We start from the raw sequence: 13,515 nt of genomic DNA, 5'->3' as shown, positions 1-13,515 counted from the left end.
GGCTCTGAGATGCAGCCCGACGAGGCCTAGGGAGTTGGGGGGTCTTGAACGGGGACTCAAAACCGGAGTCCGAATCTGTAGCAACACCAGAGGGAGACTGAGAAGTTAAATTTGAGTAGGGTAGGTTCACCCTTTAAACTACTATTAAAACTATTAGACCCGGCCACTTTTGGACCAGATACACTATTATTAGATACTTTGGCCACTTTTGGACCAGCTACTTTACTATTAGATGCCCTGGTCACCTTTGGACCAGCTACATTATTATTACCTACATTACTATTAGTGGATACACTGGCCTCTTTTGGACCAGCTACATTACTGCGAGTGGTTTGAATTTGCTCGACTGCTGTTGGGTCGCTAGAGACAATTGTGCAATTTTGAAGGATGCTCTGACTGGCATCTGCTGAGTTGGGGAAGGAGGAGATGGAGGGGGATGAGGAAGGACCAGGGGAAAGCTCCATCTCTTCCTCCATAAATTGATGAATGGAATCTTCAGATATGGAGAACACGGAGAGCTTTGATGAGACAGGCTCACCCTGGGAAGACTCTCCCAAGACATCAGATGACTCCACCCCAGACAGATGAGGAGATGAAACATCAAGAGACATCAATGGTGGAGGAACTTGATTTGCCATGGGATCTGCTGGAGGTGCAGCATTAGGATCCACAGAGACAGGGGCAAGGGAATCAGGGGTAGGGGCAGGGGGATCAGGGTTTGGAGACAGGGGATCAGGGATGGGGGCCTGGGGATCAGGGTTGAGGGTAGTGGATGGACCGGCAGGAGCATGATGGGCCTGAGGAGTAGTTCCCCACGCATTTCTGCAGTCCTTGGCAAAGTGACCGGGCTGATGACACCGTTTACACTTGTTTTTGTCTGGACGGTCAGCAGCTTTATGGGCCCCCTTACAGATGGTGCACTTAAGGGGCTGACCAGAGTACCAGACGTGGCATGGATAGCCTTGGATGTTACATTGAAATGTGATGTGATGTTCCAAAGACATGGACGATACGAGTGCCAGTCAAAATCTGTTTAAAACCGGAAAAATGCTGATATGTGATGTCAAGCACCTTGCCAAAAGGGGCAAGAGCCAAGCGAATCCCGGTGTTGCCAGCTTCCACTGGAAGATAGTGGACGTACACAGATGTGATGGGAGAGTCCGACTCCCTGGAGCTGGTGAAGATCATCGAGCCACAAAACATTTGCAAGGATGGCTTTACGGTATTCGGTAGATGCAAAAGTGACCCAAATACGACCATTAGGAATAAATTGAATGGATTAAACTCTTTTAAAGTCTAGTTTTTTAGACAACATTTGAACTATGACATTTGTAGACATGGCAGCCACCATGCCATGGGCATGGATGACTATGGTTTTTGGCTGAGGAACAGGCATTAAGATGTAAAAATAAGCCCCAAATAATTACGACGGCCAAAGAGAAGACTGGGCAAAAGGGGTGAAAGACCCAGCAAAGAGATATAAGTAGATGGGCTAACCTTAAGCCAAGCCCAAAAGGCACGGGCCAAGATGGATGGGTCACCCAACCAAGTTAAGCCCAACTGGATGGGTGACCTGGCTTAACTAACAAAAACAAGATTCCAGATGGGTGACTCTAAGCCAACAAGAAGCCCCGAATGAAATATGGCGACTAAAAAGCAGCCAAAAAACCAGATCAAACAGGCAAAACTTACCAAGCAGGTGGAAGAAAAGGACCCCAGACTACCACAATGGTAGGGCCTTCAGCCATACTCCAAAGCGTCAGGTAAGTTTTGTATTTAAGGTAGACGGCTGGGCTCCCTTGCTGGAAGTGCAATGCCCGCCGACTGCAAGTCTCATCCATAGCGAGGATACAGTGCTAGTTCAATGCCAATGGGTCTACCTAAGGTAGGGGGCACCTACAAAAGTAGCCAGCCCGCCAACTTTGACGAGGAATTGAACCTCGCCTACCTCATTACAAAAATTCCCAACCCAAAAACCCCGACACAAAACAAAACAAATGGGACAACACAAAGGACAAACACAAGAGAGATAGAACGGGACGAAACGAAACAGAACGGACACAACCCTCCAAACAGTACACCAACTAAGGAGACCCAGTTCGAGAGGACACAGAACAAACAACCTAATATAAACTAAAACTTAGATATTGAGTGACAGTTGACCAGCAGTAACAGAAGGAGTAACACCACAAGCACCCCATTGACGAAAAAAAACGATGGCGACAAGACGACTTGAAATGCTTACAGAACAACGGAAGGTTGAACTTCACACGCGCCTTCACACACTCAATGACAGGCAAAGTGCCAGGCTGTACACCGCGAAAACGGAAGTCATTCCTAGACCGCCAAATGGAGAATTTGCACACAATCAGAATGTAAACAAAAACGCGAGGGGGAGCACGTAACTCATCAGGATTCAGGCCAAAGAGAGAATGACGGACGAGGAGAACAGGGGACATCGGACTAAAGAAAAACATCAACAATTGAAGCCAGGACAGAACACTTCGGGCCAGAGGACAAGCGTAAAACAAGTGAGACAAAGACCCAACAGGAGCACCACAGAAACACGGAAGAGGGACAGGAAGGCCAAAAGAGGAAAGACGCTCAGCAGTGTAGAGGACACCGTGGGCAATCTTCCAATTGAGATCTAACACTTGGCGATCCAGGTCGAAAAAAGGACAAAGAACGCCACATAGAGGGTCAATGGAGTGAACCGAACACGGGAGCAAACTTTTCAACACAATGGGGGTCAGCAAGTCTATCGGACAACAAAACCAGATAACAGGACTTCGTAGTGATAGAATAGACAGGAACACAAAAATGAGGATCGGCAGAACCAAAGACCAAAGAAGACCGGGAAGTGGAAAAGGCATCTCCAAGCTCATGCCAAGCCAAAACCAGAGACTTGTAGAAAGGAGGGAGATCACCAGGTCAAAAGGAAAACGGGGAGGAGAACACATGAAGGGGAGAGGCACTGAAATACAAATTAAACCAAAAGGACATGCATGACACGAGGTGGTGTGAAAACAAGGGAAACAACATACCAAATACGAGACAAGGCAAGCGCGTTGATTACAAGAGCCTTCCCACGAAGGGACAAGGAACGAGAACGCCAAGAAGAGAGAACCTTGTCTACAACATCAATACGAGGCCACCAATTGTCTTCAACCAGGTCCCCAATACCAATGAACACACCTAGAACCTTCAGTTTAGACGAGGACCAATCAAGGTCAACGGGAGGATCCAAACGGCCGCGCCAGCTACCAAGCCAAAGACCCTTGGACTTGTTATGATTTAATTTTGAACCAGAGGCTTTCTTGTACAAATCGTAGGTGCCAAAGGCAGCTTTGATAGAGTCGTCAGATGACAAGACGAGAGAGGTATCATTGGTGTATTGGGAAATGGGAGACAAAGGTGATGACCCAGGAAGGGTAAGACCAGAAATGCGGGGGTTACAATGGATATTTACAGCAAGAACTTCAGAAACAAGCACATACAGCAAAGGGGAGAGAGGACAACCTTGATGCACACCACGAGATAGATCAAAGAAGGGGGACAGATAACCATTAACATTAACAGCACTTTGAACACGATTGTAGAAAAGGTTGACCCATGAGATGAAGGAAGGACCAAAACCCATACTAGATAGAGTGGACCGCATGAAATCCCAGGCCACCCTGTCAAAAGCCTTTTCTTGGTCTAGCGAAAGAATAGCGACAGGCACATCAAAGGAGGTAGAGTATTAGACAACATCATGGAGGAAAGCCACATTTTCGCCAATAAACCGGCCAGGGACCCCGCAAGTCTGGTCTTTTTCGACAACCAAATGGATGACTTCCGAAAGGCGACCAGCAATGACACGCGCAGCTAATTTATAATCCACATTAAGAAGAGAGATCGGACGCCAATTCTTAGGGTCCAAACGATCACCCTTCTTGAAAGACAGAGAAATGATGCCACGACGCTGGGACAAGGAGGGACATCCAGTGTCAAAACACGAGTTAAGGACGTTGACCAAATCAGGACCAAGGACAGACCAGAATTTCAGATAAAACTCCATGGGAAGGCCATCAAGGCCAGGAGCCTTACACCTGGCCATACCCTGAAGGGCAGTAAGACATTCCGCGACAGTCGGGTGTCCTTCACAAAGGGCAGCCATGTCAGGAGACAGGGAGGAAGAGACATTCTCAAGGAGAGAAGCACGAATGACAGGATCAGTGGAGGTGGCAGAAAATAAAGAAGTATAAAAAGCACCAAAAGCTGCACACAACTCAGCAGGGGAAGAGACAATGGTACCATCATCTAACTTGATTGCCGAAATCCAGCGATCAGCCCCGCACTTCTTTTCAAGCCTAAAAAAATAGGCAGAGGAAGTCTCACCTTCTTCAACCCAGCGGGCTCTAGAACGGACCTGAGCCCCTCTAGCAGCCTCAAGATCCAATTTGGCCAATTCTGCAAGGGCTGAATGATACGGGCCAACACAAGAGGAGGAGCCACCATCAATTTTCACCTTCAAATGATCAATCAAGTGGACGAGAATATCTCTACCACTAGAACGAGCTTTTGATCTCTGACAACAGTACTTGATCGTAAGACCTTTAATGAGACTCTTGCCTCCCTCCCACCACTTGGCAAGAGAAGAGAAACGAAAGACTGAGGAGCACCAATTACACCAGGCAATAGTAATAAGATCACAATACTCAACCTCAGATAGAATAGAAGTATTTAATTTCCACAATCCAGAGCCAGGGGGAACAACATCCGGAACAGACAACGACAAAAGAAGAGCACAATGGTCAGAAAAAGGATAGGAAACAATGTCACAGGAGGAAACAGAGGGCACCCAAACATAGCGTACACCGCAGAGGTCAATTCAGGAGGCAATAGAGCCATCCCACTTGGTCCAAGTAAAGCCAGAAGAGTCGGGGTGAAAGTACCGCCAGATATCAACGACACAGCAAGTGTCAAACAGGGCAGACAAGTGAACAGAGCTCTCATGACTGGAATCAAGTGGATCAGAGCCACAACAATCCTTTAACTGATCAAAAACGGTATTAAAGTCACCCACAAGAAGGGCGGGGACAGAAGGATCGATCCTGTCAGAAACGTTCTCAAGGAACTGGTCACGATCAGGGTTGCGATTAGGTGTATAGAGACAACAAACACGAAACGACTTGCCATAAAAAAAAAACGCACATTGCAGAAGGCGGCCATCTGCATCAGACCACGAGTCCACAAGGGACAATGAGGGACAATATAGGATGACAGCCACGGGAGTGACTAGAACCAAAAGGGCCACATCACATTTAGCAAAAGAGAGTTCATGAGCAATCTGACAGGACTTCTTTGAGGATGCAAGTCCTCTAATGTTCAGAGATAACTAACATATCAGAAACAGAATTTTAAGCAAACTAAGAATAGTGTCAATGATACTTGCATCTCCACCTTTGTAAAGTGGTCCATCCCTCATCAGTTGTAAATTCGGACATCTCATCAGAATAATGGGACTGATCTCAGTAGCGACGATTCTTAGAGCGGTCTTCATAATCTTGATGCCTACGCTATTCATGATCTCGATGGCGACTCTAGTTGTAATGGTCACGCTCATGATTATGGTCATGGTCATGATCCCGATCACGGGACCGATTGCAGCCACTACTTGATTTCTCTACATGGTCACGGTTTCGTTCACAATCTCGACGACTTAAACCTTTAGGACGCTCAGGATGGCTTTCCTTTACACAGGCAGATTCACTAGGCTTCTTGGCATCTTGTTTTCCCTCATCGTTGCCTTTTCTTTTTCCTCTGTTTCCGCTTCCTTTGTTTCCTTTGTGCTTTTGTCTTCCCTACATGTGATCTTTGCAGCAGTCCCATAAGATACGTTCTCAGGGGCCGTAGGCTCCACATTAGGGCTGTAAAGAAAATACACACATTTGGCCATTGTGTGCGCCTCATCGTGACAAATTTGACACAATTGTAATTCTTCGCAATCACCAATTCTGTGACCTGTCTTTTCATAATTAAGGCATTGCACCTCTGCACACTTATTTGCCACATAGCTGGCAATGCCACACCTTCGACATGTCTGCGTCTGCGAAGGATAGGAGATGTAAACAACTCGGCCCATATAGCCTGGTCAAGATTGGTGTTACCAACATAAACACAGAAGATTTTAAGCTTATCGGCTACCCAGGTGATGTTGACAGGTCTTGAGGTACACCCGACTCGAGAGCCAATCCAGCCCTCTGTTTTCTTGGGATTAAGCCGCGAGCCTGATCCTAGCTCAAAAATACTAATAAGATTAAAGGTGCGTGTTATTGAATAATCATTAGTTAATATTAGTGTAGTGTCATCAGTGTACTGAGACACTGCATTGTTTATTTTTAGAACCAGGGATTTGAATTCCCTGTATGCTTGTATCACATTGAATGGCTTGACCTAAAGTTTCGACCACTAGGCAATAGAACAGGGTTGAAAGCGGACAACCTTGCCTGACCCTTTGCTGGAGGGAAAAAGGCAAGGAAAGGCAGCCATTGTTGATGATCGAGGAGGTTATATCCATGTAAATCACCCGAACCCAGCGAGGGAAGTTTGGGCCAAAATTAAATTTCTTAAGAACGCATTGAATGAAAATATGGTTTACCCAATCAAAGGCTTTCTCTTGGTCTAGGCTGATAACAGCTGCGGGAAGCTGTTTAAGCTGCACAAACTCAATTGTATCCCATAAAAAGAAAAGGGTTTCAAATATGCTGTGTCCACGGATGCCGCAGGTTTGATCCTCGCTGAGGATATCAGGGAGAACTTTGTGTGTGCGTTTGGACAAGGCTTTTGTCGCAATCTTATAGTCAAGGTTTAGAAGTGAGATAGGTCGCCAATTTTTGAGCGATAAAGGATCGTCTTTCTTGAGCGATAAATGCAGGATTCCCTGGTGCTGTGATGCCGAAAGAAAACCCTTGGAGAAAGAAAATTTAGCGTATCCACTAAATCGCATCCGAGGAGGCCCCAAAACTGGGAATAAAACTCGGTCAGGAAGCCGTCCGTTCCTCGTAATTTACCTGATTCCATTTGTGAAAGAGCAGTGTGACATTCAAGAACAGTCAGCTCTTCCTCACAAAGTGCCTGATCTTCGGATTGCATGGTGGAATCAAGCTGTTCTAAGAGCCAGTCTTGACTCTCGCGGTCAGTTGGTTCCTCAGTGTAGAGATTTTTATAGAAAGCGTTGCATTCTTTCAGAAAGCCCCGGGAGGTTTCAATCGTAGTGTAATTGTCAACGCATAACGCGTGGATCGTGTTGCATGACTGGCGGGAGAAATACTGCGTTGGTTTTTCACCTAGCTCGGTGCACTGTTCCTTGCTACGGAGTATATAACCTTCAATCGCTTCATCATCCATTGCCTTTTTGCAGATGCCCCTTAATGGCTTGAAGGAACGGGATGTATAACCATTAATGAACACAGAGCTATGCACATTGGTATACAACAATTTGACCCAGGAGATAAAAGATGCACCAAAACCCATCCTGGACAAAAGAAGAAAAAGGGACAGTCCACTCTGTCAAAGGCCTTTCCTTGGTGTAGTAATAAAATGGCTGCAGGAACATTAAATTCATTTGCAAATGTTACAGCATCCCTCAAAAAGGCCACATTCTCCCCAATGAAACGGCCCGGAACTCCACAAGTCTGATCCAAGGCAACAACATGATGGATTACTCTGAGGAGCCTACCAGCCAAAGTCCTTGAACATAACTTGTAATCTACATTTAGGAGGCTAAAGGCCTCCAGTTCTTATAAAGAAGTCCCTCCCCTTTTTTTGTAAATCAAAGAGATTAAAGCCTTCCGCTGAGACAAAGGCAACGTCCCAGAATCAAGGGAGGCATTGAAGACATTCACAAGATCAGCCCCCAACACGTCCCAAAACGTCAAATAAAACTCTGCCAGGAAACCATCAGTACCTGACACTTTACCTTTAGCCATGCCACGAAGAGCTTTCTGAGCTTCTTCAACGGTGAAATAACCCTCACATGTCTGCTACTTGCCAGAGAGAATAAAAGACACTAGCTTTTCCAAAAGATCAGATTGCAGAGGAAGATCAACAGGACAAGCACAAAATAGATTATCATAGAAGCTAACCCATGAATCACAAATAGATGGAATAGTGGTTGAAAGAGAACCATTAGCATTCTTCATTGCAGAAATCCATTCTTCCGACTCATGCTTTTTAGCCATTCTAAAGAAATATCCCGTAGAGGCTTCACCCTCTTGTGCCCAGCGAGTGGAGGACTGGATTCATGCACCCTTTGCAGCAATAGAATCCAAAGCAGCCAATTGAGCAAGAACTGATTCATAAACATCTAGCAAGGACACATGACCAAGATCAATTTGGGTTTTCAGATGACTAGACAGGTTAGTTAAAAGTGAGCGCTCTAGAGAATGAATCTTAGATTTCAAGGCACAAAAACCAATAGCCAAGCCTTTAAGTTTATTCTTTCCAAGATCCCACCACTCTTGGATAGACCCAAATGATGGTTTCTGGGCCCTCCAATTCAGCCAAAACGATGACACTGAAGCTTTAAAAGACTAAGAAGAAAGTATGAAAACATTGAGTTTCCAGCGACCTGGACCTCTGGAAATAGGCTCCATCATAGGACAGACCAGACTAACAGCACAATGATCTGAAAACGGACATGGAAGGAAATCACTAGCCTGATTCTCAGACGTCCGAGGTCGTTGATGGCCCCTTCGCTACCCCTCTCTCCCCTCCTGTCTGATATACCCTGTGCGAGGTTGTGTTCATGACGTCAGAGCCATTGTCAATTTTCACCAATTAGAGTGGATGTACCACATCCCGAGAGGTTTGAAATGTTGCTCAAAATGGTTTCGAATCGGCTCTGCAAACTTGAACGCTTGCCAAGTTTTGGCGTGGAAAAACACTCAAAATGTTTGTTGATGGTATTTATGTCCTTAACTTGCCAACGGGATTTGGAAAGTCACTTGTGTTCCAGATGGCTCCTTTAATTCACGCCAAAATCACTAGCCCACAATGGATTTGACGCGAACCCAATGATAATTGTGATATCCCCTCTAGTGAGCCTTATGGAAGATCAAACAAATTTCTTACACAAATTTGGTATATCAGCTGACTTGATAGGAGAAGAGAAGGCTCTGGATCTGAAGATTGAGAAAGGAGAGTGCTCCGTGATGTTTTTGTCGCTGGAGTCCTTACTAGGAAATGGTCGGTGGCGAAGGTTTCCTGGGAAAACCGGACCTTTGTATGAAATGTATTTGTTGAAATATTGTGCATAAAATATTTTTGTTTTTCACAAATTCATTGTTCTCACATTTAACAGCCAAATACATTGCTAAATACAGTTTATTATAATGATACTTTAGGAGGAACATTTCACATTTACTCATGTTGAACAAAAATGTACCATTTCTTTACTCCTTTTCGAGCAAAACAAGCCATGATCGAATATTACGTGAATATTATTTAACTTAAAAAACGCAGAAAGGGGCTTCAATATACAAATAGTCCACACCTGTACAAAAGCTTTTGGACACTGAACCAAGTTTGTCTGGTGGAGGTGAGAAGAAATTCCTCCCAATGTTCACACATGCTGGAAATGCCCGCACAACTACACAAACACCTGAGTGCCTTACTACTGTATATCCAACCATCGAAACTGTAGGAGGTAACCCTGTTAGACTTGTAATCTCCCTCACTGTTAATACTGGTGATCAAACGAAACCTTGTTTGATCTTGAGGTGGATTTGTAGGAAATAAAGCTTTCGTCATGGCCTTCACTTCAAGTGATCTCGCAACAGATACCTCCTGAGTTTGATCTTGACTCAATCTCTGCTTTATGCGAATCTCGTTGTTTTTAGGCATTTCTGCCCTCAACTCGTCCTCGAGACTTTTGTGATCTCACATCATTTTTTCCGACCTTTTTCAACTTTGGGTAGCATTTTGTTTTGAGGTATTGCAAGTCCTCGTTTGAAGTTTGTAACTCACTACCTAAATATCTTGCTACTCTATCACTTGTTTCGAGAAATTCAGCGCAGGACAAGCACTGAATCAAGTTCGTCCGAGATGAGACAGGTTTCTTTGGCGTAGAAGTTAAAAACATTGCTAAGAAATCTTCGCTTTGCCAAAATCTGATCAAGGAAGAACCCGTGTGAAATTGACTTGTTGACTTTTCCATACTTCATTTCTTACCCGCATTGTGACTGGCCCATACTATACAATAGGTGCTTTGACGTTATGAACACGATCTTGCAGAGTATATCAGACAGGAGAGGGAGAGAGGGGCAACGAACTACCTCGGACGTCTGAGAATCAGGCTAGCAAATCATAGGATTCCACAGCATGATCCCATACATATAAACAGCCAAAAAAAATCAATACAAGAAGAAAGAGACTCGTCGGACCTCATCCAAGAAAAGGCAACAGTTTGAGGATGGAGATACCTCCAGACATCAACCACCACACAGTCATTAAACAAAGTGCATAAAGAAGCACAACTTTCTCTACTCGAGTCGAAAGCATTGGAACCACGCCTGTCTAGTTGACGGTTAAAGAGAGCATTGAAATCACCACCAACAATGGTAGGGATTGACGGATCAACTTTTAGACCACAAGAGACCAAAAAGTCATCCCTTCCGGGGTTTCTACTAGGGGTATATACGCAAGCTATCCTAAAAAAAGATATGAAAAGACAATTCGGCTGTAATAAAACGACCAGTGTCATCTTTCCAAGAATTTACCAGGGAATAAACTGGACAGAAAATAATTACTGAACCACAGGAATGGGCAGAGCCCGGAAAACAAACAGCAAGAAAGCCATATGATAACCAAGAGGAACACTCATCTATGGAAAGAACATGAGTCTCCTGCAGGCAAACAAAATCAACGGAAAGATGACTCAATCACTCAGGAAAGCCATTCGCTTGTTGGTATCCCGCAAGGCATTAACATTCAGAGTGAGAAAACATTACTGCAAAATTAATGTTAAAACAGTACTTTGGCAGGCAACCAGAGACAGCCAATGGAAACAAATAAAATACTGTAGGAAATTCATCATCATTTTGGTAACAAACATTAACACATCACTTTGGATGGCGGTCAGAAACAGCCTTTTGAATCTTAGAATGAAAAGCGGAAGTGATGCCACTAGCCAACCCTAATCTTCTAACAAGGGACATAAGGCTAGACGAATGTCTCATAGATTGAACTATCACAGAAGGAGGGACATTTGATTTGCAGTCTTTCCTCCTAAAAGAAACAGAGGAATCTGTTGAAACAGGTTGACATGAGGAGGATGCATTCGAGCAACCCTCCTCTAAAACTTCAACAACCTCCTCACCTTCCCAGTGAACTGAGAAATGGAGCATGAGGAGGTCTGCAACAAAGAAACAGACTTTGCAGAAGAAAATTCACCAATAACAGGTGAAGAGTCTAGGGACCCAGGAAAATCTTCCCTCTGCGAACCAGACCCATCAACCTCAGACAAAAGAGCATCAACGAGCTCAGTATCAACATTAACCTCAGCCTCCATGGACAGGTCTGTATTCTAAGACACCCTGCACCAGCACGGCCAAAGTGGAAGCAGAGGCTTCAGGGACAGCATCAACAACAGACTCCACACCATCCACACACTGCATGGCCCCAGCAGAGGCAGAGGAGGAAGCCTCAGGGACACCAGCCTGGGATGACGCCACAGACTTGGAGGCAATGTCATTACCCAAAGCAGAGGCTTCAGCAACAACATCAGTCTGAGAGGGGACAGGGGCCTCTGTGCCACCAGCCAGTAGCAGAGAATTGGTCCCCCCAGCATTCTGACAAGCTCTAGCCATATGACTTATGCCCTTCTACACCACAGATATTGCAAATTAAGGGCTGGCCATTAAACCAAAGCGTACAGATGTGGGTGTTAGTGGACACCAAACAAGGAGGAAATTTATCAAGTACAACATCAACTAAGCGTGTACCAGTAAAAATATTGGAATGATGTAGGTAACGCTGATGTCTGACATCACGCACCTGCCTGTATCTTCCAAAAAATTCTTTAATTGCCTCATAACCAGATCCCTCAAAAGGAAAGTCAAATAAATGAACGATGGTGACCAGAGGCCCACCATCCATCCTACACCACAAACCAAACAACCTTACACCGCTATTTTGGAGAGCATTTAAAGTGTCTTAAATGTTACCCAGAGGATGTCGAAAGACTGTTGAACAGTGGAGATGTTTTAACCACCAAAAAGAGACAAAACCACCTCCAGAACCTGATCATGCGATTTACCAGCCATTTTGTTGCCCACATGAATATTGGCAGTTCTTTCATGAGTCATTAATAATTCACTTAACAGATTTACTTAATTAATTTACTTAAATACACACTAGTACTAAGAAAAGGTAAAGGGGAAGCCAAAAGCACAAAAAGAGGCTCTGAAAGCAGCCCAGAAAAAGGCAGAAAGCAAAAGCACAAAACTGGCCAAATATGGTCCCGAAAGCAACCAAAAAGCAGCAAAAAGCCAAGAAATAGGCAAAAGTAGACAGAAAAGTTGCAAAAATGCAACCCAAGCTGTAAGAAAGGAAGAAAACAATGATGGATGACAACCCATGCAAGCGCACAGAATTGGATGGGTGACCGCAAAACAATTTCAAAAGTAGGCTTAACCCAGGTTACGGCAGGACGCCAAGCATGAGTCCCTGGGAGGGCCACCAGTGATTAAATCACCCTGGGAGATGAAATAATCATGAAGCCATTCAAAGAAAACTTTACGGTCAGAAACTGTGTTAGAGCATAAATGTTAACTACATTGAGCGAGACCAATCTGAATTAACATACTAAAAATGTGACCATCTGAATGAAAGTGAAACAAAATTTTTCCAGTAAAATTAGGCGAAAACAGAACCGCTACACCAGCAGATCTACCAGTTCCAAAGGACCAAAAACAATTACCTTGCCAGCGGCGTTTAAAAGTTACCACACATTTCTTGCAAGAGAAAAATATCGTAACTCAAAAGTGACAGCTCGCAGGAAACTTAATTTCTCTTAGCAGGTGTACGAAGCCCACGAACATTTAAGGAAAGAATTTTAAGTTTCATGTTATTAAGCTAAAAAGGAGGGGTTAATATAATCAGTCACTCATACCCACTTTCAGATGAGTAATCACGGTTATCATGCTGATAATGTCGATTGTGATCCCAATCATGGTGTTGATCACAATCACGCCTATAATCACAGCGGCAATCACAGGGATGCGACCAATCACGATCACGATCCTCATTACGGGCTCGCTCACGGCTACTACGAAGCTATTATGAAGCCTTCTGTCTCGATCATCGTTGCGTTTTCAATCTCAGTCATCATGTCTCCGGCTGCGGTCATCATCATGCCTTTGGTCACGATCATCATCACGTCTTTGGTCACAATCATCATCACGCCGATCAGCATGCCTTAGATCATGCCTTGCCTTTGCTCAGACGAAACTTCTCTTGCAACATTCTCTT

At 44.6% G+C, this 13,515-nt stretch overlaps 1 pseudogene; it reads right to left on the bottom strand.

Moving 5' to 3' along the window:
• Positions 1-2,140: 2,140 nt before the first annotated feature.
• LOC110040517 (uncharacterized) lies at positions 2,141-3,661 on the bottom strand (annotated as a pseudogene).
• Between the last annotated feature and the right edge of the window lie 9,854 nt (positions 3,662-13,515).

This window comes from Orbicella faveolata, unplaced genomic scaffold (genome assembly GCF_042242905.1).
Source record: "Orbicella faveolata isolate gen_17 unplaced genomic scaffold, um_ofav_v1 contig_36, whole genome shotgun sequence".
Classification (NCBI taxonomy): Eukaryota; Metazoa; Cnidaria; class Anthozoa; order Scleractinia; family Merulinidae; genus Orbicella; species Orbicella faveolata.
The sequence above is the reverse complement of the archived record's forward strand: the minus strand, read 5'-3'. Positions and strand labels throughout refer to the sequence as shown.